General features: G+C 38.3%; 1 long non-coding RNA gene across 1 annotated transcript; it reads left to right on the top strand.

The window, feature by feature from the left end:
* The first annotated feature begins 18,065 nt into the window (after window positions 1-18,065).
* On the top strand, window positions 18,066-19,343 carry LOC115286456. Its single transcript, XR_003906072.1, has 2 exons — window positions 18,066-18,282; window positions 19,120-19,343. It is a non-coding gene; the product is annotated as an uncharacterized LOC115286456 (long non-coding RNA).
* The last annotated feature ends 1,273 nt before the right edge of the window (window positions 19,344-20,616 follow it).

Here is a 20,616-nt window from a genome sequence, read left to right as displayed (position 1 = left end):
TGACTCCCTTGGTCCAGGGGGTCCCCACTGGTGGCAGCAGTGTGACCCCTTTAGGTACAGGGGAAGACTGGGGCAGGTCTCCTTTTGTCAGACGGACTCCAGAGTGTACACGGGTGAGGGCAGGTTCCATGGCTCTGGTGTCAAAATGGCCTGCTGGCAGGGGGAAACTGGGGTTGGAGTAAGTAAGTCTCCTCTTGCCAGGATTCTGGTGGCTCTCTGGAACAGGTCGTGCACTGGCGGTGCAAGGGAAAGCTGGATGCCCTTGGCTTAGCCATAGAGCCAACTTGTGTCTGTCTCTTTGTGCATCTGTTTATGGTGTGGTATGTTTCTCTGTGTGCTTTGTTTGTATAAGTCCTCCTCGGGAGGGAGGCAAAGTGTTTGAATTCCATGGGCAAGCATCGTTACCTGTTCACATTAGTGGAGATACGAGTGGCAAGTGCGGCATCTGTTTGAGATACAAGTGTAGGGAGGGCACTCGCGTTTGTGTAAGGTTTGAGAGAGGGTTCCAGTCCCACGGCGTTTGCAGGGACCCCAGAGAACGGGAAAAGATTGGGTCCCCCTGTCCATCTGTTAGGAATCCTGCTGGTGGCAGCAGCAGAGTTTCGTTTCTGTTGGAAACTCTTGTGTATACCTCTCTGTGCATCTGTTTGCTGTGCAACTGTTTTAAGTCCTCTGAGGGAGGGAGGCAAAGTGTGAGTCCTCACCGGGACGAAGGCAAAGTGTAATTATCTGTTTGCTGTGCATCTAAGTGTAATTTTGATTGTGACCCCACCTTTGTTTGGGGCTCTCTGGCTCTCTCCGTTCCACCAGCTTGGAGTGAGCAGAGGCCCAGGTTCGAACCTGCAATAAATGACCCTTGCTTTTTGGCTTTGAAAAAAATAATAAATAAATAAATAAATAAATAAATAAAATAAAATATTCTTTTTGGGGGCACCTGGGTGGCTCAGTCAGTTAAACATTTGATTCTTGATTTTGGCTCAGGTCATAATCTCACAGTGGTGAGATTGAGCTCTGTGTGGAGCCCCATGTTGAACTCCACGCTGGGCAAGGAGCCTGCTTGGGATTCTCTCCCTCCTTCTCCCTCTGCTCCTTCCCTGCTCCCTCACCTTTACTCTCTCTCAAAAAAAAAATATTGTTTTCAAAAAATAAGCCAGTTTTGTGTGACTGGGGTTTTAATGTTTTGCTTAAAATTGTATTTATTGGTTCCGAAGTACATTTATATGAGAGATTGGAGCCATTTGGAAAATTGATGAATACTATGCACTCAATACTGTGAAAACCACTCATAAACACAAAATACAGTATCAGGAAGTGCATGGATTTTCAAGCACATATGTAGACTACTGATTAAGGGCACTAGCCATGGGGTCAGAAAATGAGCCGCTGAAATTTTTTATTTTGGGGATTTTTTGAACTATTTTTATCATCTTCTTTATGATCAAATTTTAGACATGCTTTAGGGATGGTTAATAATAGTGCATATTTGTTTTCTTTATATAGGCTATTGTATCCTAAATCATTCAATCTAATTGATAGGACTCAGGTTCAATAATTTTTAAATATTCTTTTATTTTTATGTTTATAATAATATTTATATATTTTGATGATATTCAACAATAATGATTCACAACAGATATGTATTTCTTACTGATTTATCCTTTTTAAAAAAATAAGGAGACCACTGAAGCTTTGGGTCTTTAATTACACAATTATAATGCAACCACCTATTTATTTTTGCTTCTACTTGCCGAATAATTTTTTCACGATTTTATTTTGGAAAATTCTCTATCATGTCATTTTAGATGTTCTTGTCAGCCACATGTAGTTAAAATTTATTTTGACTTAATGAGAACATTTGCCTTTTACCTGAAGGATTGATTCTTTTGGGGGGGTATGAATAATATACTGATACTGTCATCTCATTTTTATGATTTTTTTGGCTTTATCTTCTCTTTTTATAATTACTATGATTTTTTTTTGCTTTATCTTCTGCAGTAGCTATACTATTTAAAAAAAACTTTATGAGTTACTTCCGTGTAAAAAAACATTTTAGGGGCGCCTGGGTGGCTCAATCGGTTAAGCATCCCACTTCGGCTCAGGTCATGATCTCATGGTTTGTGGGTTCGAGCCCCGCATCGGGCTCTCTGCTGACAGCTCAGAGCCTGGAGCCTGTCTTCAGATTCTGTGTCTCCCTCTCTCTTACCCTCCCCTGTTCATGCTGTCTCTCTCTCTCTTCTCTCTCTCAAATAAATAAAAACAGTAGAAAAAATTTTTTAAAAAATCTTACAATTAAGTGGCTTAAGACAATATTTACTTAACTCAGATTCAGTGGGTCAGCAATTTAGAGTGAATTTTGATGGCTCCTTTGGACTCCTTCATGCATTCATTATACGATTCTTCTGGGAATTTTCTGGTAGTCAGCTGCGGTGATAGAGTGGCAGTGGGACCACGATGTTGTTACTCAGGCTTGTATTCGAGGTGATGTGGCAGGATTCAAAAAAGAAAGGACATCCAGAGGGTGGGGCCAAGGGTCATAAAGAACAATTTATTGGGAAGTTACTTCCAGAATCAGAACTGAGACTTAATCAAGGAATATTTCCTGCCCTGAGTAGGGGATGCTAGAAAAGGTTGCTTGGCCAGATTTCAGAATTTCAGTGGACTATGACTGTTAAGTGTCTTTGGTCTTTCTCTCTCTCTTTTTTTAATGGGAGTGTCTGTTGTAGTTAGCCTGCTATGTTTCACTATTGTGGGTCGGTTGTACAAGGGACAGATAACTTGTTATTTTAGGTCAGAGGTCTCTAGGTCAAAAATCTACATTTAGACCTGATATAGATTTTAAAATTCTGAACTGTGAGCACAATGCAGTGATTAAATTTGACTTTGGGATGTATCAGGGGAAAGGAATGAGTGTATTTTGCCTGTTAGAGGCATGTGAATAATCCTGTCCAGACATCAAGCTGTGGTAGATTGCAGAATAGGCAACAATTATTTCCCTTCTATCTCCATGGCCCTTTGCAATATAATTTTATAGAATTTCTCATTGTCAGTGAGAGTCAACTTTTCTACCCTTCAAGTCTGGGCTGGCCTTATTAATTTGTTTTGACCAACGACATGCAGTCATAGTGTAATCCTGTTCTGGGCTTGGACCTCAGGAGGCCTTGCATGCTTCCCATTGCTTTCTTAGAAACTTCCTCCCTGTTGCCATTTGAGAAAGCCTAGGCTATCATGCCGGAGCATGTGTGACACCATGGAGCAAACATGAGCTGTCCCAGCAGAGACCATCCTAAACTAGTTAGTTCCCAGGCCACCTGACAGTGACGCTAATGGAGAACAGAACAACTGGCTGACTGAACACAATCTAAATTTCTTACCCACAGAATCATGAGCTAGATAGAGGGTGGTTGTTTTAGCTCAGTAAGCATTAGGGTGGTTTGTTACACAGTAACATTTAATGGATAAATTATCTTATTGGTTCTCTTTCACATTTACAAAGACCTTCTAGCATACAATGTCTTCATCAAATTTAATAAAAATGAAATTACTTTTGAATGAGCAATGAAGAATTTACACACATTTATGTTTAGTATCAGGTGTATAATAATATATAATTATTTAGGTCTCATCCCACATATTTAACTGATATAAATGTTTTCCCATAGAACTTTTGTATCCCATTTTTATTATCAAATATGTATTTTTGTTGATTATTCAATTAGGTAAAGTTTATTTCTACATATTTTTTAAACAAAGAGTTAATGGGTTGTTTATCTTCATAGCCCTTTTATCCATCCCTCTGGGTGCCTTTCAGGGGCTTTTGCACATGATCATAACACAGTCAGTTTTCTTCAGAACTCTATAGACTGGCTTAGGCACTAGTGGCCCGTGTCTTAGAGGAGTTTTATTAATTTTTTAAAATTTGACTCCATGTGTTCTTCCTGAATATTTATAGGCTTTCCCTCCTTCATTCCCGAGATGATTTTTCCAGGTGATTTCTAAGCATAAGTCTCTATTCATCAATGTTGTATATGGCATACTGAGCTTTTTGAAACTCTAGGCTCAGATCTTTTTTATTGTTCAGGAAAATGTTCTTCCCTTTATTAATTATTACTCTAACTCCATTTGTTCTCATTTGTCCTTGACAATATCTATTTTTTTGGTTTGATTTTTTTGTCTATTATCTTTGCATTTATCATTTTCCTATTTTTACACATTTTTTTCTCATTTTCGGACAACTTTGGTTTTTCTTCTAAATCACTAATTCCATTTTTAGTATATTAATTTCATAGTCAATGGGTCAGGAGTCTAAGCATGACGTAGCTCTGTCCTTCATCTCAGAGTTTCTCATAAGGTGGAAATCAAGGTGTCAGTTAGAGCTGTATTCTCATCTAAAGTCTAGACCAAAGGAGATCTGCTTTCAAGATTATTTGCATGGTTGTTGGTAGGATTTAGTTCCCCAAAGGCTGCATGCCTACCTCAGTTTCCTGTCACGTGGGCAACCACAACATGCTAGGTGTCTTCACTCAGAACAAATGAAGAAGAGATAGTATCCTAGATGGAGCCAAAGTCTCTTCATAACCTAATCTAGGAAGCAAAGTGTCTTTTTATCACTTTCATTGTATTTTCTTGTTTGAAGTGAGTTCCTAAATTCATTCTACATTCAAGAGGATAGAGTTTCACAAAGGATTTCAATAACAAGAGGCAGGGATCATTGGGGACCATCATGGAGGCTGCCTGGCCCAGGAATTTTTCCTGGCCACACAGTTTTACCCCACCCCCATCTTTTCTGCCTCTCATATTTAGTCAGATATAATGTTATTTCTAGGGTTTCTGTTAGTTACTGTTAGGACTTGTAATAATATTCTCAAAACTTTGTTTTGTATTCTATTACCTTGAATGAATTTCTCTTTGCTCTGTGCTATTTAATGTGAAGACAGCTGGGTTCCCATTATTACATCAGGTCTCTTCCTCTGTGTCCACATCTCAAACTGTCAGTATAAAATTACAATATGAATATTGTCAAGGTTCATAGGATTTATGCTCTATGATAGAATTAAAATAATATCTTCTGTGACTTGTCAGTGGGTTGCTTCTGTGAAATAAAAATCAATAAACAGATTATCAAACAATCAACATGTAATATTATTTACTGCAGAAACTACTCGGCAATTTTATTATTCCTTAGATAATTTTTATTCCTCTGTCTTCTCCTCTCTCCTCCCCCTTTCTTTTCTTTCTTTCTCTCCCATCCCTCCCCTCCCCTCCTCTCCTCTTTTCTTTCTTCTCTCTTCTCTTATTTCTCTCTCTTTTTGACTCCTCTTATTTGGATGCTGGATCTCCTAGACTCTCTCTTATTATCTACCTATTGGATTTTGTTTTGTTTTTGCTATTTATTGTGTAAAATGTTCTCAAACTTATCTTTCGATCTTTGTAATGTTGATTTTAGCAATTTCCATTTTCATTTCTGAGATCCCTGTCACCCTCCATGTATCTATAGTGTTTGAAAATATGAAATATAAATATATAAAATAAATAGTTGAAAAAATATAAGCCTACTAAATTCCTATGATTTATTCAGTTCAATCAGATAGTGAAAAAGACCCGGGGGAGGGGGAGAAGGAAATGTGTACATTTTATGTCATATTCTTTTATATACGTGAATATATCCACCAATATTTAAAATGTGAAGCTCACTTTTATGTCCTAAAGGAGCATTTTAGAGGTTCAGAGCTTTTGGGTGTTTGCTTTTCTTTGCGCATTCATCCTGGCTGGAATGATTACCTCCATTCTCATAACTGCTGAATGAATCTATAACTTTGCCTTTATCTGGCTTTAGTTCTGTGTTCCCACATAACTACCTACATATTTTCTACTGCTTCTCTCGTTACTTAAAGTTGACATGCCCCCAAAGGTTCACTGTGTTGGTGCTGCCATTCTTCCTGTCATATTAGCTCGAAACCTAATGAAGTCAGTGGGATTTTTAAAGAGTGAAAATTCAGATGTGTAAAATGTAACATTTCTTATTTTCCTGTAATGAAAATGTAATTTTACCTCATACATTATTTCTTCTTATGTTAACAAAGCAACCCAGTCATGCCTAGGAAAACTGACATTAATGATTTCTTGTTAAACTCAATCAAATTCAATGATCTCCCAGTCATGCGTATTTAATATTTATGTTATATACTTATATACATACTTATATATGTTTTTCATATTTGATATTTCCTACTCTTTTTCGCTTTCCTGCAGAGGATGCATTGTTGGTGGGAGGGTCGCTGTCTCAGTCTTGATCTGCCTCAAGCTGCCATTGGCTGAGATGTAGAATTCTCTTGACATCATCTTTGGTTACCAACTTTGGTTTTACTTTTGCTGAGATGCTTTTGGGGGTACCGCTACAGTGTGAGAACTGAGGGTCCAATGTCACTTTCTGTTGCCATAATTTTTTATTACCATATCTAACATCCCACTGGGCTACAGTTATCAAAAAAACTTCAGTTTCTTGAGGACCCCTTTCCAGGTCGATTGAGATATAGGACCGTCATCAAGATCTATGTGCCTGAGGTATCACAAGCCTTGATGCCATTGTGTGGGGTAAAAAGGAGGATTTATTCCACTCTATCCTTGGGTCCTTAAGAATAAAGGAGGGTTGTACATCTTTTTGACTGACTCTTTTTGACTCACAGGACTTAGGAATGTGGAAGAGGTAGAGAAATGGGGGTGGGCAGTGTCTCAAGTCCTTACTCTGAGTCTCTTAAGTTCTCTTCTTCTCAGTTAATTTTCTTCTTCCTTTCAGAGAGAGTTTGCATGGAGAGAGGGCAGAAAAAAACTTTCTTAATGATTTTCCATGAGAATCTTTGATGTTATATGTGCAATGCAACTTGATGATGATGATGATGTATTTAAGGCAAAGGATTTGGTGACTTTTTTCTCTTATACTTCTTTGACACCTTAAATGGAGCAAATTCTGCCTCATGTCCCCCAGCCCATCTGAAAGTCAGGGGGTTAATGTACATGTGGAAAAAACACATCAGTTTATACTTCCATTGCCTATTAAATTTGGACTTAACTTTAATACCTTCCTCTTTTTAGCTTCTATATCCAGGATCCAAGACTTCTCTTTTCTTTAAAATATACTTCCTTATTTGTGCCTTCCTTTCAATTCTGACAGCTATTGCCCTGCTGAAGACCCTATCAAATCCCAGGATTACTGAAATGGCCTCTCAGCAGACCTCAGTGACTCAAGTCTCTTGCAATTTGAATCTGTCTTTCATATTGTTGCTAGAATAGTTTTCTTTAAACACCACTTTTATCATTTCACTCCTCTATTAAAAAATCTACAGTGCTTACCCACTGGGTCAAGTTCAAAATGGTTTACCTGACTTCTGGGCCGACTGTAACAGGGATTTGCTTTATCTATAAAATCTTGTCTTTCCTAGTCACAGCATGAACTTTTCAAGTTGATTTCCTTATGTTCCTTTATTAGTCATCCTAATTCTTAGCTTTTCACTTAGGCTACATTACTTCCCAGTCATGTCAGCTCCCTCTTATTTCTTGTTTCCCCAATTTTAACCATCTTTCAAGACACAGTCCACGCCCCACCATTTTCCTGATGTCTCCTCCCCAAGTGGGAACAGTTCACACTGCTCTCTCGCTGTGGTCCCCAAACCTTCCTGAAGATTAGAATCACCTGGAGGTCGGAGGACCGTTAAGAAATCCCCATGCCCGGGTTACACCCCACACCAAATCAATCAGAGTGCCTGGGGGTGGCGCCAGCCCAACTCCATCGATGTAGTGTAGACCCAGGTGACTCCAGGGCGCAGTGAAGTTTGGGGAACCAGGGCTTTTTGTTTACTATGATGTATGTCAGCTGTAACTAAACTTTGTACTTGGCTGTATGTGGTCTATGATTGGCCTCCGTTTGTTGTTTTTGTTGTTATTATTATTTGTTACTCATGTGGAATGTAATATGCCAATGGAAAGCAAACACATTTTATACTGATTAGAGATTTTGTTGGTGTTTCACCCAGGTCTTCTTATACATCTTTCACTTACCTGTTCACCCCTCCTGCAGCCTCCGCATGGTTTTAATCCCAGTGGCCAGCACCTGTGAGCCTTCTTTGCCAGGCCAACTTCCGGCTCCTTATCTCATGAGTAATGTGCTTGGGAATATGAAAGCCCAGCTCCTTTGCTTTGTTCGGGTAAACGTCAGAGTTTCCTGCAGGATTAAGTTGAGGGTCCCCTCCATGGGACTTAGTCTGAAACACATTCTTGCCTGGCTTCTCACTGTTCTGCTTCCCCTTCTCTCTTACTGATTTCCCTGGGGAGCACCTTCTTACTAAATCACTTACTCATGAATCTTCATCTCAGAGTCTGCCTTTTGGGAACCCAACCTAAGATACTTATCTTTCGTTCAAAGCAGAGCGCTGAGCACATATAAAATTCAATGAAGATTTATTAGAACAGGGATTCTTGATATATGAAATAGAAACACAATTTAATAAAACCTTAGTTGAAGGTACTGAAATATAATATATTCGGGGGTTCTCTGTAGAGTTATATATACTTTCTTAAATGTAATTTTAAAAATCTTGGACATATTGAAATCTCACTTGAGATAGGAAATCTGGGCTAGGTAAAATTTTATTAACGATATTTATGAAGATACCTGAGAAGAGTTTGGGACCAAGCCGTTAGTATCAAGGCAACTGTGTGCTATTGTTTTATCACAGACCAGGAGAGCCTGCATTTAATTGCACATGACAAATGTTGAGAGGCACTTTGTCCTCTCGAGTTGGGCCTGAGAATTCGCGTTTCTAACAAGATCCCAAGCTGGCTTTGTGACATTGGAGTCAGAGGAGCAGGGTCAGGCCAGACCCCTGCGTGTCACCAGTGTCACCAGCTTAGGCTGGGACAAGTTTTATGAATTTTTCAAATCATGGAGATGATCAGACATTGATGGCATCTGTCTGAGGTACTCAGAGGCAAGAAAGCAGCAGTCAACCAGTCACATTCGAAGCAGTGATTAGAAAAATTAAAATTGCATCTTGTTAATTAATGTTTAACTGAAAGTTCAATGAATAGTTAATTACCCTTAAACTATCAGCTCACCTAGAACAGGGTTCTCAGCCAGTGAAGCAGACTTTTAACATCTTGAATTTTTAAATTTTTAATTTTTTCCCTTTCTTCCTCTTCTCGGGACTAGCAGTAGTGATTTAGCATCTCTTTTTTCCTTCTTACTCTGTCTCTTCCTGGGTTCCATAGTAGAGAATAAAGAATTCAGTGTATCCAACTGTTTAATAAGGTATGTGGTCATATACATCATTACATGAATTATTCATACATATATATATGTATGTAATCATTACATGAATTTTACAAGTTATGTAGAACTTGAGCTTTTTTGCTTATTTTCATAATTATTTATCAATTGTTATGAGGAAGTTTTAGGAATTAGCATGTAAAGATAACACATGAGCCTAATGTTTTGGTATGATTCCCCATTTTCACTGCTTCTTACCAGTGTGTTATGGAAAAGCTATTTGTACACATTTCTCTGTGTATGCAGATTTCTCAGCTAATGGCTTTGCTCTGTTTTCATAAGACACGTTATGCATGAGTGCAGAAATGTCTTTCACATAGCCACAATTTACTCTTTGTTTACTTGCCCTTCTGGGTTGTATCACAATTAGCAACTGATGAAGCCCTCTTCCTGTCCAAAAGTAAACCGCTACCATTTTAGGCTGTTTGATGTAAAACAACTTCCACTAGATGGCGCAATTGGAACGCAAAACAATATATCTTAGGTATGTCCTTAAAACCCTAGGTTTGAAATCTATCGTAGCTTGTCATTTCGGCTTGCGAATCATGTCTGCTCCCTGCTAAACTAAATGGATTGGGATGATTTGATATTTCAGTAAGAGACCATGCATTGCCAGAGGCCTTTCGAGGACACTACGCAAAACAATGAAGAAGGCTTTTTTTGGTCCAGTCTGCTCTAGACCACTCCTTTGCTGGTATTTTTGGTTCCCTTATGCTACTCGCCTGATAACTCGCTTCCTTCCTCCCAAAGTGACATTGTCATTTGATCCTGGCCACTGCCTCAGCCTATGAATACTTCACCCAGTCTTGTCTCAGCTGACTGAGGGGTGTTATTAGACCCTCAGTTTATTGGATGGGTTTATTAGATGGGTTTATTAGATTAAGAATTGTTAATGATTAATTTTTTTTTTACAGTTTGTCCAGTGGTTCTCAAAAATCCAGTCATTGGACGAGCAGCGTCACCTGGGAATTTGTTAGAATGCAAATTCTCAGGCCCAAAGCCAGATCCACTTAATTGGAAACTCGGGGGTGGAGGGCCGCAATCTGGAATTTCACAAGCCCTACAGGTGATCCTACTGCACAGTGAACGTGGGAACTGGCATATTAGATCCTTGCTGGTAACACCACTCTTACCCATTTGGGCTAACTTGTCTTCTGAAAGTCATTGAAACCAAACTTTGAAGGCAGACCAGTGGAGGGAAAACGTTTGAGGTAAGAGTGTGTTCCACTTGATTTGCGGAGAGTACAGGCTCCCTCCTCCCTTCAGGACCTGCCCGTCACCACAGCAGTCCCCTCCGCCCACCCGCCCCCAGCACCACGGAGGGAATATTTCAGCTTGAGTCTTGTATGTAAATAAAGTGGAGGGTATGGTTGTCATTCATACTTTTTGGAGAAAGAAGTGTGAGATGTCCAGGAAGGCCACCAGATGGCAGCCTTGTTCCTGCACTGTCTGCATTTCTGAAAGGCAGTTTATTTCTCTTTACCGTAGTCCGAGAAAGGCAACCCAATGGCTGTGGTCTTTTATTGGCTAGGTTGTTTGTGTCTTTACTGCAGCATGAGTCTGGAGAGAGAGATTAGTGGGTCAGAGAGCCGTCACATAAGATGGCTTCTACAGGTGTCCCCATTTCACTGAATCAGCGCGGGGGCACTAGGGGAATTCAAGGAGCCCCGGAGCTGGGGCTCAAGCGGGTGCCCTAATAGCACGCTGCTTTGCCTTTTAATAGCTGCTGAGGATCTGCACTTAACAAATCACCTGAGGAGCTTTCGGATCTGATGCCCACGCTGCAGCCTAGGCCCCCACCAGCAACACTTCAGGGATAGCTCCAGGGTATCAGTACAGTTTTAAACCTTACCAGGTGATTCTACTTGTGTTTCTAGGGCTGGGAACCACTCTATTAAAGAGGTTAAGATTAAATTTGTGGCAAAGTTGGTTCAATGGAGAAACCTTGGTGATTACCTCATACTCCAGTATAAATTTCAACAGTGGAGTTGTCTTGGCCAGTTTTGATATTCAAAAAAGAGATTCATTTGTACAGAAAAGGCATCATTCCCTTTCTCCAACCTCTCTTGGTCTTTTCCTCCTTCCTCCTCCCACTTCCCCCCTTTCCTTCCTCCTTTTTTCTCTTCTTCCTTCCTTCCTTCCTTACTTTCTCTCTCTCTCTCTCTTTCATTCTTTCTTTCTTTCTTGGTGTAAAGACTGAAGATCCAAAATTGTGACCACAATTGGGGCACCTAAAAGGAAAATATTGACCAAAAACATATAATCAATGTTGTGAGTTAAAAATATTATAAACCACAAAAACTCCTTTCTTTTCTGCCATTGGCCACAGGGTTAAAGGGGCCCTCAGGCTATTTTAAAAGATATGATAGTAAAAAAAATATATTACATCAGGCTTGATTAAAGGCTGCTATTTTCATCTCATTATCTCTTCCTGAATAGACAGAAAGAAAACATTCTGTAACAATTGGTTGCAAAATTCTGTAGAACTACTTGCTAGTAGTAGAAATTATTCTGTAATACCAAACTCCTTTTGTACTGAATCATGTGAGTTTCATGAACCATATATGTGAAAACTTTCTTCTCTATTTAATCTGGAAAATTCTACATATTTCCATGCAAAATTCCTAAAAATAGATCATGAAATCTGGAAGAATATGTAGTTGTGGCATGAAATATGAGATTCTATTCAACATGATATAAATGAGGCTTAGCTTCATTCTTTATTACCTAAAAGCCATCTCCAGAAATCCCAGTGTTAGTGATACATTATTAATCTTCTAGACTATCCTCTTTTGAAATATACATGTTACTAGAAGAAATCATTTGTTAGGTCCTTACTTGGCAAAAGTTTATCAAGTCATTCTCTGTGAGTGGAGATTAGGTGAAAATTTGGGAGACTTAGGGGAAGGTAGCCAATGAATACAGAACAGACTGGAACAAAAGAAAAGTAAATTAAAGAATGGGGACTAGAGGGAGTTTTATTCTCCATTTTGACTTAAGGATAGAAGAGGGTCAAAACTTTGGAAATTTGGAAGCAGCTCATTTCTAGAATTGATGCTCTGACCTTTTTCAAGTGACTTTTTCCAGATGACACTTCATTGGTTTGTGGGTGCTTTAAGAGATCAAAAAGGCCATAGATTTTATAGTAAGGTGTCTTGCATTCCAGACAGGTTTTCTGGATTCTAGAGGCTTCTCACATTACTATAGACATATCCAAGGGAGTTTGACCTATTCATAATTTAAGCAATCTCCTGCTTTTGAAACAACATTAGTTAGGAAGCAGTGAACTTTTGAAGTCATGGTTTAGATTCCGTTGATGTTTAAAATTAACACGCATGGACTTCCTGACTCATGTTTAAGCCCTTCTGTCTGTGAAGAATCAGCTAAAGCATGAGAGACCAACTTGGTATTGAACCTAATTTTTTGTTTAATTAGTAACCTCTATTCCTATGGCATTATAAAAATTTCAGGCATCAATACCTGTCTGTCTAAAGGCATACACATATTCAATTAGTGGGATCATTTGTTTCAATAGCTGCTTTTATTTTCTGTTGTTGATATGTTATAATAGTTAAACACTTACATTCATCTCATCCTATTAAAGGGACTCACTCAGGGAGCAGGGAGGTAACATGTTCGGTGACAGCAGGCTTAGTCACCCTGCTGTGAGAACGAGAAGAATAATGTTTTTTAATCTTACATCTATTGACTTTCTCCTTTTAAAACGTATACACCACTACTGAAAGATGCCACGGCAGACTATATTTTGTTAACAGTTTATCTTTTTCATATCTTCATTATTAAATGGTACATTTACTTACATGGTTCTACATAAAATGAAGTTGCTGCATGACATTTCTTATTGTTTATAATATTCCCATTTTGAAAAATCTAGTCATGCATTCTTGAAATTCTGTAAATGCTTTCAGTCTTCATTCTAGTGGTTTTCATTTTTCTTCCTTGGCTCTTTGGCTGCCAAATCCTCTCCCATTTTAAGCATTATCTTGCTTATGTTATGCGATTTACCTGCTATTTGTCAAAACAATTTTTAGAATGACATTTCGTAGTTTCCCATTAGAGCACAGCACCAAGAAAAATCGGATATAAAATATCATATTGGTGAATATTTTCATTAGACAAAGGCATTTTGTGAAAATTTAGAATTCTAATAAAAACAATTTGAGAAAACCAATTACTTCATGAATTTAAGAAGAGCCAATATTATCCTAAGATAATCCTTTTTTGGAAGCATGATATTTCCTTCAAAAAGACTGTAGCCAAAATGTAATTTCTTTTATATCCAGACCATTTTCTTGTAGATCTTGTTCTTGTGGATCATGATTAACTGTATGGCTCAGGCAAGTCAGAATTATTCCATTCTAGGATTATTCAACAATTATTCTTGAATCGGGTGTCGTGTGTGACAATCTATAGTGTCATAAGAACATTCTTACTAAGTAGTAGCTTACTCAAGTAATTAATTTACTCTCACTGTTGCTCTGGGAGAAAAAGAGAATATTTGGCCACCTTGGTTTTAAATCCCCTAAATACTAATAAATGACTCATTGATTCAGATAGACATTTCCCCTACTTTAAAGTCTCTGAAATTGGGATATTTCTTGTAGTCAGAGATATTGTACAATTCTAGTTGGCAGTGTTTTATCCTTTCTTAGTGACGTAGAATAATTGTGCATCATATAATCAATGGCATCATAGATTTAAATGACATATAACTAAATTTGGAATTAACGGTGATTTAATAGTTTCATATTTCCAAGAGGATTTAAAAACAGTTTTTGCTGTTGATTAATTGTGTAGTCAAGATTCTTATACCACTTTTATACACCAAAAGCCCAAATACCCTGAGTGTGAGGAAGTAGAGAGCAATGTGTAGTGGAGATTCATCATAGTTTAGAAGCAATCTAGGCATAGTGCTGAGGATATTGACTACTTCCAGGTCTCACCTAATTTGTTTTGAACAAGGTTTTCAAGTTAATTGCTTTATTTTCTATAAGCATAAGGTTATAATTTGGTGTTCTGTCCTGGAGACCCTTTTATAAAAATCATAAAACGTTAAAATTGATGATGAAAATAAATGAGGAATTTTTTCATGTATAGAAAGGCTTTTATAGGTATGTACTGAATATTGAAAACTGTTTGGTAAGTGATTGGTGCTAGTTAACAGGACTAAAATGGTGACCGAAACATGATTTTCCTGTGGTGTATGTATGTATGTGTACGTGTGTGTGTGTGTGTGTGTGTGTATACTTGTATATATGTGCATGCATATATACTTATAAATATATATGCATATATTAACATATATGCTGTTTATATTATATATTTACTTATTTATGCCATAAGAAGTGTGAAGGGGATTCTGCAAATGTAGACTGCCTGAAGCTTTGGCAGATGAAATCTAGACAGAAGGCTTCCTTTGCTGGTAAATTTCTGTGTAGCATGCATAGACATTCATCATTGTTGCAAAACCCTTAAAACTGCTTTCAAGACAAGGATCATCTCTTCTTAAAGTGGTTTTTTTTTTTTTAGTAGGTAGAATGTATAGAGTGTTTATTAGGTGCCTGTGAAAATCTTTTATGATAAATTCTGGAGAAGGAGTATTTCTCCTGTGATCCCTCCCTTTTCCATCTCAATGAGAAATTAAACTATATATTTTTTCTTTTTTTAATGTTTATTTATTTTTGAGAGAATAAAATCACAGAGCCTGATGCAGGCCCAAAACCCAGGAACTGTGAAATCATGACCTGAGCCAAAGTTGGATGCTTAACCAACTGAGCCAGCCAGGCACCCCAACTCTAGTTGTTTTTCCTAATTCGATTAGCTTTTTTGTGCAGCTTTTATGTACAAAGTCTGTCATAGTTGCAGTTGATAGATTGATTCATTTGTTTAATAAGACTGTCCTGTGTGTCAGGTGCCCTTTTTGGCCCTGAGATAAAGCAGAGAACAAAAGAGATAAGAATCCCTATAATTTTTTAAAAAGATTTTTTAAAAATGTTTGTTTATTTTTAAGAGAGCATGAGCAGAGAGAGAGGGAGACACAGAACCTGAAGCAAGCACAGAGCCTGATGTGGGGCTTGAACCCATGAACTGTGAGATCATGACCTGAGCTGAAGTCCAATGCTTAACTGACTGAGCCACCCAGGTGCCCAAGAATCTCTGTCTTTATAAAATTTACCTTTCAATAAAGTGAGGTCAGTCCTAAATTTCATAAGTATGTGTATACTATGTTAGAGCATTGTAAGCACTATGCACAAGATTAAACAGAGCAAGGAGGATGGAAGGTATGTGGTGAAAAAGGTTCCAGCTGTAAATAGGGTGAGCAGGATAGAGCACATTGAGAGAGTCACCTTTAAGCACAGAAATAAACACAGTGAAATGAGGGTTCCAGGACAAGGTTAACAGCGAGTGTGGAGAAAAAGCCGAGCCAGGAGAGCATTGCCAGTGCTCCGAGAGGGAGCAGTGCGGGAAGGGAGGGAGGCCAGAGTTCACCTGGACTTTGGCTTTTACCCTGAGGGAAATAGGGGGAGTCGCTGTAGGGTTTTAGTTGAAGAATGGCCTGATCCACTGTCCTTTGAAAAGTATCATTCTGGCTGATCAGATGAGATTTTACTGTCACCTTAGCAGTCTTATTTCTGATGATAAAAGTTGCATAAATGGGGCATCTGGGTGGCTGAGTTTGTTGAGGGTATGACTCGATTTCAGCTCAGGTCATGATTTCACAGTTCATGGGATCAAGCCCCGCATTGAACTTTGTACTGGCAGTGTGGAGTCTGCTTGGGATTCTGTCTCTCTTCTCTCTTTGCCTCTTCCCCCCTTTCATACTCTCTCTTAATAAATAAATAAATAAATAAATAAATAAATAAATTTTAAAAAGTTGCATAAGTGGAAAGGTCATAAGTTAGGTCAGCATTATTGAGTGAAACACATACAAAGGATTGCATGATGAAATGTTCTAGTCTCTGAGACACAAAATATTCCTACCCACCAACAGCCATCCTGCTTCAGGAACTAAATTAAGGCCTTTAGGAAGAGTGGTGTAAATTCCATTTTTATTGCAGCCTCACACATGTGGTGTGCTCAAGGACATGCATGGTCTGCCTCTTTGCAGATTGACCCTGGGTCTAGGAAGTCAAGGTCACATATGCCCAATGGCATAACGTGTCAAGGGCAAGTCTCCATGATCCAGAGATGTCTGGTAAATGACTCAACAAAATGATTTAACCTCTATGTTGGATCCTATTCTCAGTGCTAGGAATATAAGAATAAGTAATGAATGGCTTCTTCCTCACTGAGCTTATGACCTGGGGAAGATGTAAGTGTTGTGTGTTGGGATTTTTGCTGTTTTCACTAGACAGGAGAAAGAAAGATATTAATTCTGTGCCATTCAGTTTTCTTCTGTCAGACTATTTTCTCTTGGCTTGTTTTTTTCTTAATTTTTAAAAATCTCTTAAAAATATTTTTTTAATAAACTACTTCATTTAAGAGAGTATACAAATAGAATTTTCCTACATAATCTCAGGAAATATCTTCTGCTATCATCTCACAAATGTGCTCAGTCTATCTAAACGGTTAGGTGTTTAAATATGTAAGTAGTAAGGTTGAATTACTTGACATTTATGTGGCCCCTTCTGTCCAGTGGTGAGACATTCCTCCCTGTGCCTCAGTGAAGTCAAATCTATGTTTTGTCTTCAAATAATTAAAAAAAATAAGTTTATTCACTTATTTTGAGAGCGAGAGGGAGTAGGAGAGGGGCAGAGAGAGTCGGAGAGAGAGTCCCAAGCAGGCTCTGTGTTTTCAGTGCAGGGCCTGACGCAGGGCTCCATCCCAGGACCCCTGAGCTTGAAACCAGGAGTCAAGCCTAACTGACTGAGCCACCCAGGCACCCCTCTCCCACAACTTATTTGGTTTTTATAGAGAACACTGAGAAGTCAGTTTGTTTCCTAAATATAAATATGGGAAAAAATTAAGATTATTTGATAAAATGTGGGGAAACTGTTTCAAGGAATTAATCTTGTTATGAGTTGATTTCTTAGCTATGTTACTCTGTTTGGTTCTGCCTAAGGTAACACAGTATTTTTGCCACCTGGTAACCATTTAGTGGCTTGCTGTCAGTCAAATTGGAATCATTAATCTAAGATCCACAAAACCCACTGACCTCATCAGGAACTATCAGCCACATTAATCACATGGTGAGCAGTAATTAATACCCTTGCTACACATCTCAGCAGATGCCAAGCGGTAGCTGTGCCCAGAGACAGAGACATTTGGTGGGTGGTCTGAAGGTAGATGAATTGAGACACACTGGTAGGAAACTTGCTGCCCAAATGAATGAGAAAATCACAATACTTGTCAGCCTCGAGCATGCCCTCTGGTTGTACAGATTTCCTTGATGACCCTGTATGAAGCTAATTATCTTTACTCTGTGCCATTGCAGTATCTTTGACATATTTCTCTTAATGCACTTATCATAGAGATTTTTTTAGTAGGTATTCCCCTCTTTCCTATTAATGTGTGAGCAGCCAGAAGGTTGAATATATGTCCTATTTATATTTCTAATTCCGGACCAGCACAGTTCCTGATACTTATTACTGTACCATTAGGTACCTACTAAATCAATGATTGAATATGCATGTGAATATGCAATATGTGCAAACAAACTATGGTAAGAGCGGGTACTTGTCAGGTATGGACTGACTGGTGTTGTGTTCTTTTCCTAGCAGCATGCTGGATGCAGAGAAGATGCTCAATAAATGATCGTTGAATGTATGCACCTCTTGACAGAGACTTGAGTAGGAAGCAATAGTGTTGAGATCGTGCATATTGGTAAATGGTGCCAAGTGAATTTTTAAAAGACCTGTTTATTCACAGTAAAAGTATCTTGTAGAAGGTTAGAAAATATAAATAACAGCAACAGCAACACCAAGCCTGGAGGGATGTTTACTGTAAGTGAAAATATTTATGTAATTTTACCTAAAGAGAAGAATCAAAATCCCAGATGTGTTTCAGAATTCTTTGGGGACTTCTGGAAAGAAAAAAAAAAAGGAATTACAAAGGATCCAAAATTTAACTTCCCTTTCTAAAACAATTAAAAGCCACACACACACACACACACACACACACACACACACACACACAGAGAAACAGATAAAGGTGTACGTGTGCACATGCACAACTACAATACTATAATACTACTACAATAAACAGTAGAAATTTTATTATGTTACAGTCTCATTTTTATTGTAGCTAACAAGGACATCAAACCAAAATAAAACATACCTTCCTGCTTCTAGCTAAAACAATGGTAAATAAATATAATTTTTTATGTGGAAGGATTTATGTGGCTTATATTCCATAGACAGTTTTGCCAGTGGATCTAGGCCCATTATATATTAAATACTTTTTAATGAATATATGAATTTCTTAAAAACCTAGAGAGTTTCCTTTTTTGTCTTCAGAGTGTATTATATATAAGGAAACTTTGACATTCCCTTGTGATTTTTACTGAGCTTTATTTTTAATAGAAAAAGTATTTGGCATGTATCGGCATTTCGGGGGCCAGGTGAGTAGTGATCAATGAAGAAAATATCTCTAATTTACCCTGCTGATTTAAAGCACTCTGAAGATTCTAAACAAAAATGATGGGTAACCATGGTGAAAAGCTGAATGAGGTGGACTTAGGCATTCAGGACTTGTCTTTCTAATTTAGTGGCTTGTGCCTTTCTGACCTGCTGCTTTACTCACTTGATATTCTGATCAATTATTCATTTGTTTGGTTTCAGCCTGGCCCTCAATCTGATCGTCCCATTGTGTAGTCGGCTGCTCTGGTGTCTCTGCAGAGCTCACGGCCTCCACTTCCTTTTCTAGTGTGGGCACACCTGCTGCTTCTAACACTACCCTTCCCATACTTCTCACTTTGTTGGTTTCAGTTTTCGGTGGAAGAATACATCTGAAATAATTAAATTTGATCATTTCATTTCAGAATAAAATCATATGTTCAAGACGAGTTGTTATAGTAAAGCATTTCATTGATTTAAAAATTGTTCTTCAAAGGGCACCTGGGTGGCTCAGTCGGTTAAGTGTCTGACTTCAGCTCAGGTCATGATCTCACAGTTTGTGGGTTCGAGGCTCAAGTCAGGCTCTGTGCTGATGGTTCAGTGCCTGGAGCCTGTCTTCAGATTCTGTGTCTCCCTCTCTCTCTCTCTCTCTGCCCCTTTCCCTCTCACACTGGCTCTCTCTATCAAAAATATGCATTAAAAAAGTCTTTTAAATAATTATTCATTGCTATCCATTTTACCATTTTTTGCCTTTCTGATTGCTGAGCTCTTTGTAGGTACTCAGGGTTGCCGCCTTTGACTTACTGTAACACAAGGCACCCAGGATATGGACCGATTTTACTTCTTCAGCATGTTTAAAGAGGTTTTTTTGAAAAGGTGAAAATAACAACACTTTAATTCATATAATCAAAATATGGAAAGCAGTTATTTATGTGACTGCATCAGGTGCCTTAGCCTTTTCATGTGAGAAAGCCTATATGTCTGTAGTTGCATAAGAAAACCTGCTAAAGACACTTAGCATGCCCTTTTACTTAACAGAAGTAACTTAATAGTTCCCACATTGAGAGGATGCTTTGTCACAGCACACGTATCTAACATATCTATCTTCGATTCGTCATAAAGAAAATTAAAGGTGGTGAGACAGACCCACAGTTTATTTTTCAAGTATTCTGATAGATATAGTTTGGGCAAATACAGTTTCCTCAGTCATGTTTCAACCTCTTGCCATTTATTTTTCTGGATTGAACCCTATCAATTTGAAATGTATTGGCACAATTGCATGAAATGAGATTTGGAGGATATTTGAGGAATGAAACTTGAAATTCAGTAGGGAATATTGAGAGGATTATATTGACTAAAGCCTAGTAAATGGTAGCATATGAACTGAGCTAATAGACAATGGAACAAGAAAGCTATAAGTTTGACAAATTACTGTATTAAAGGTGGTAAAAAAGCTGAGTTATCAGAATTGGGCACTATAATGTGTGGTTTTGCTGAGGAAAAGTGAGTACATTTGTGTATGGTTTTCCTACTATTTCTTTCTTTTTTAAATATTTTATTTTTGAGAGAGAGACAGAATGCAAGCAGGGAAGGGGCAGAGAGAGGGGGAGACACAGAATCTGAAGCAGGCTCCAGGCTCCGAGCTGTCAGCACAGAGCCTGACATGAGGCTCAAACCCACGGACATGAGATCATGATCTGTGCTGAAGTCGGATGCTTAACC

The sequence above is a fragment of the Suricata suricatta genome, chromosome 3, assembly GCF_006229205.1.
Source record: "Suricata suricatta isolate VVHF042 chromosome 3, meerkat_22Aug2017_6uvM2_HiC, whole genome shotgun sequence".
In the NCBI taxonomy this organism is placed as follows: domain Eukaryota; kingdom Metazoa; phylum Chordata; class Mammalia; order Carnivora; family Herpestidae; genus Suricata; species Suricata suricatta.
This window is presented reverse-complemented; position numbering and strand designations above follow the sequence as displayed.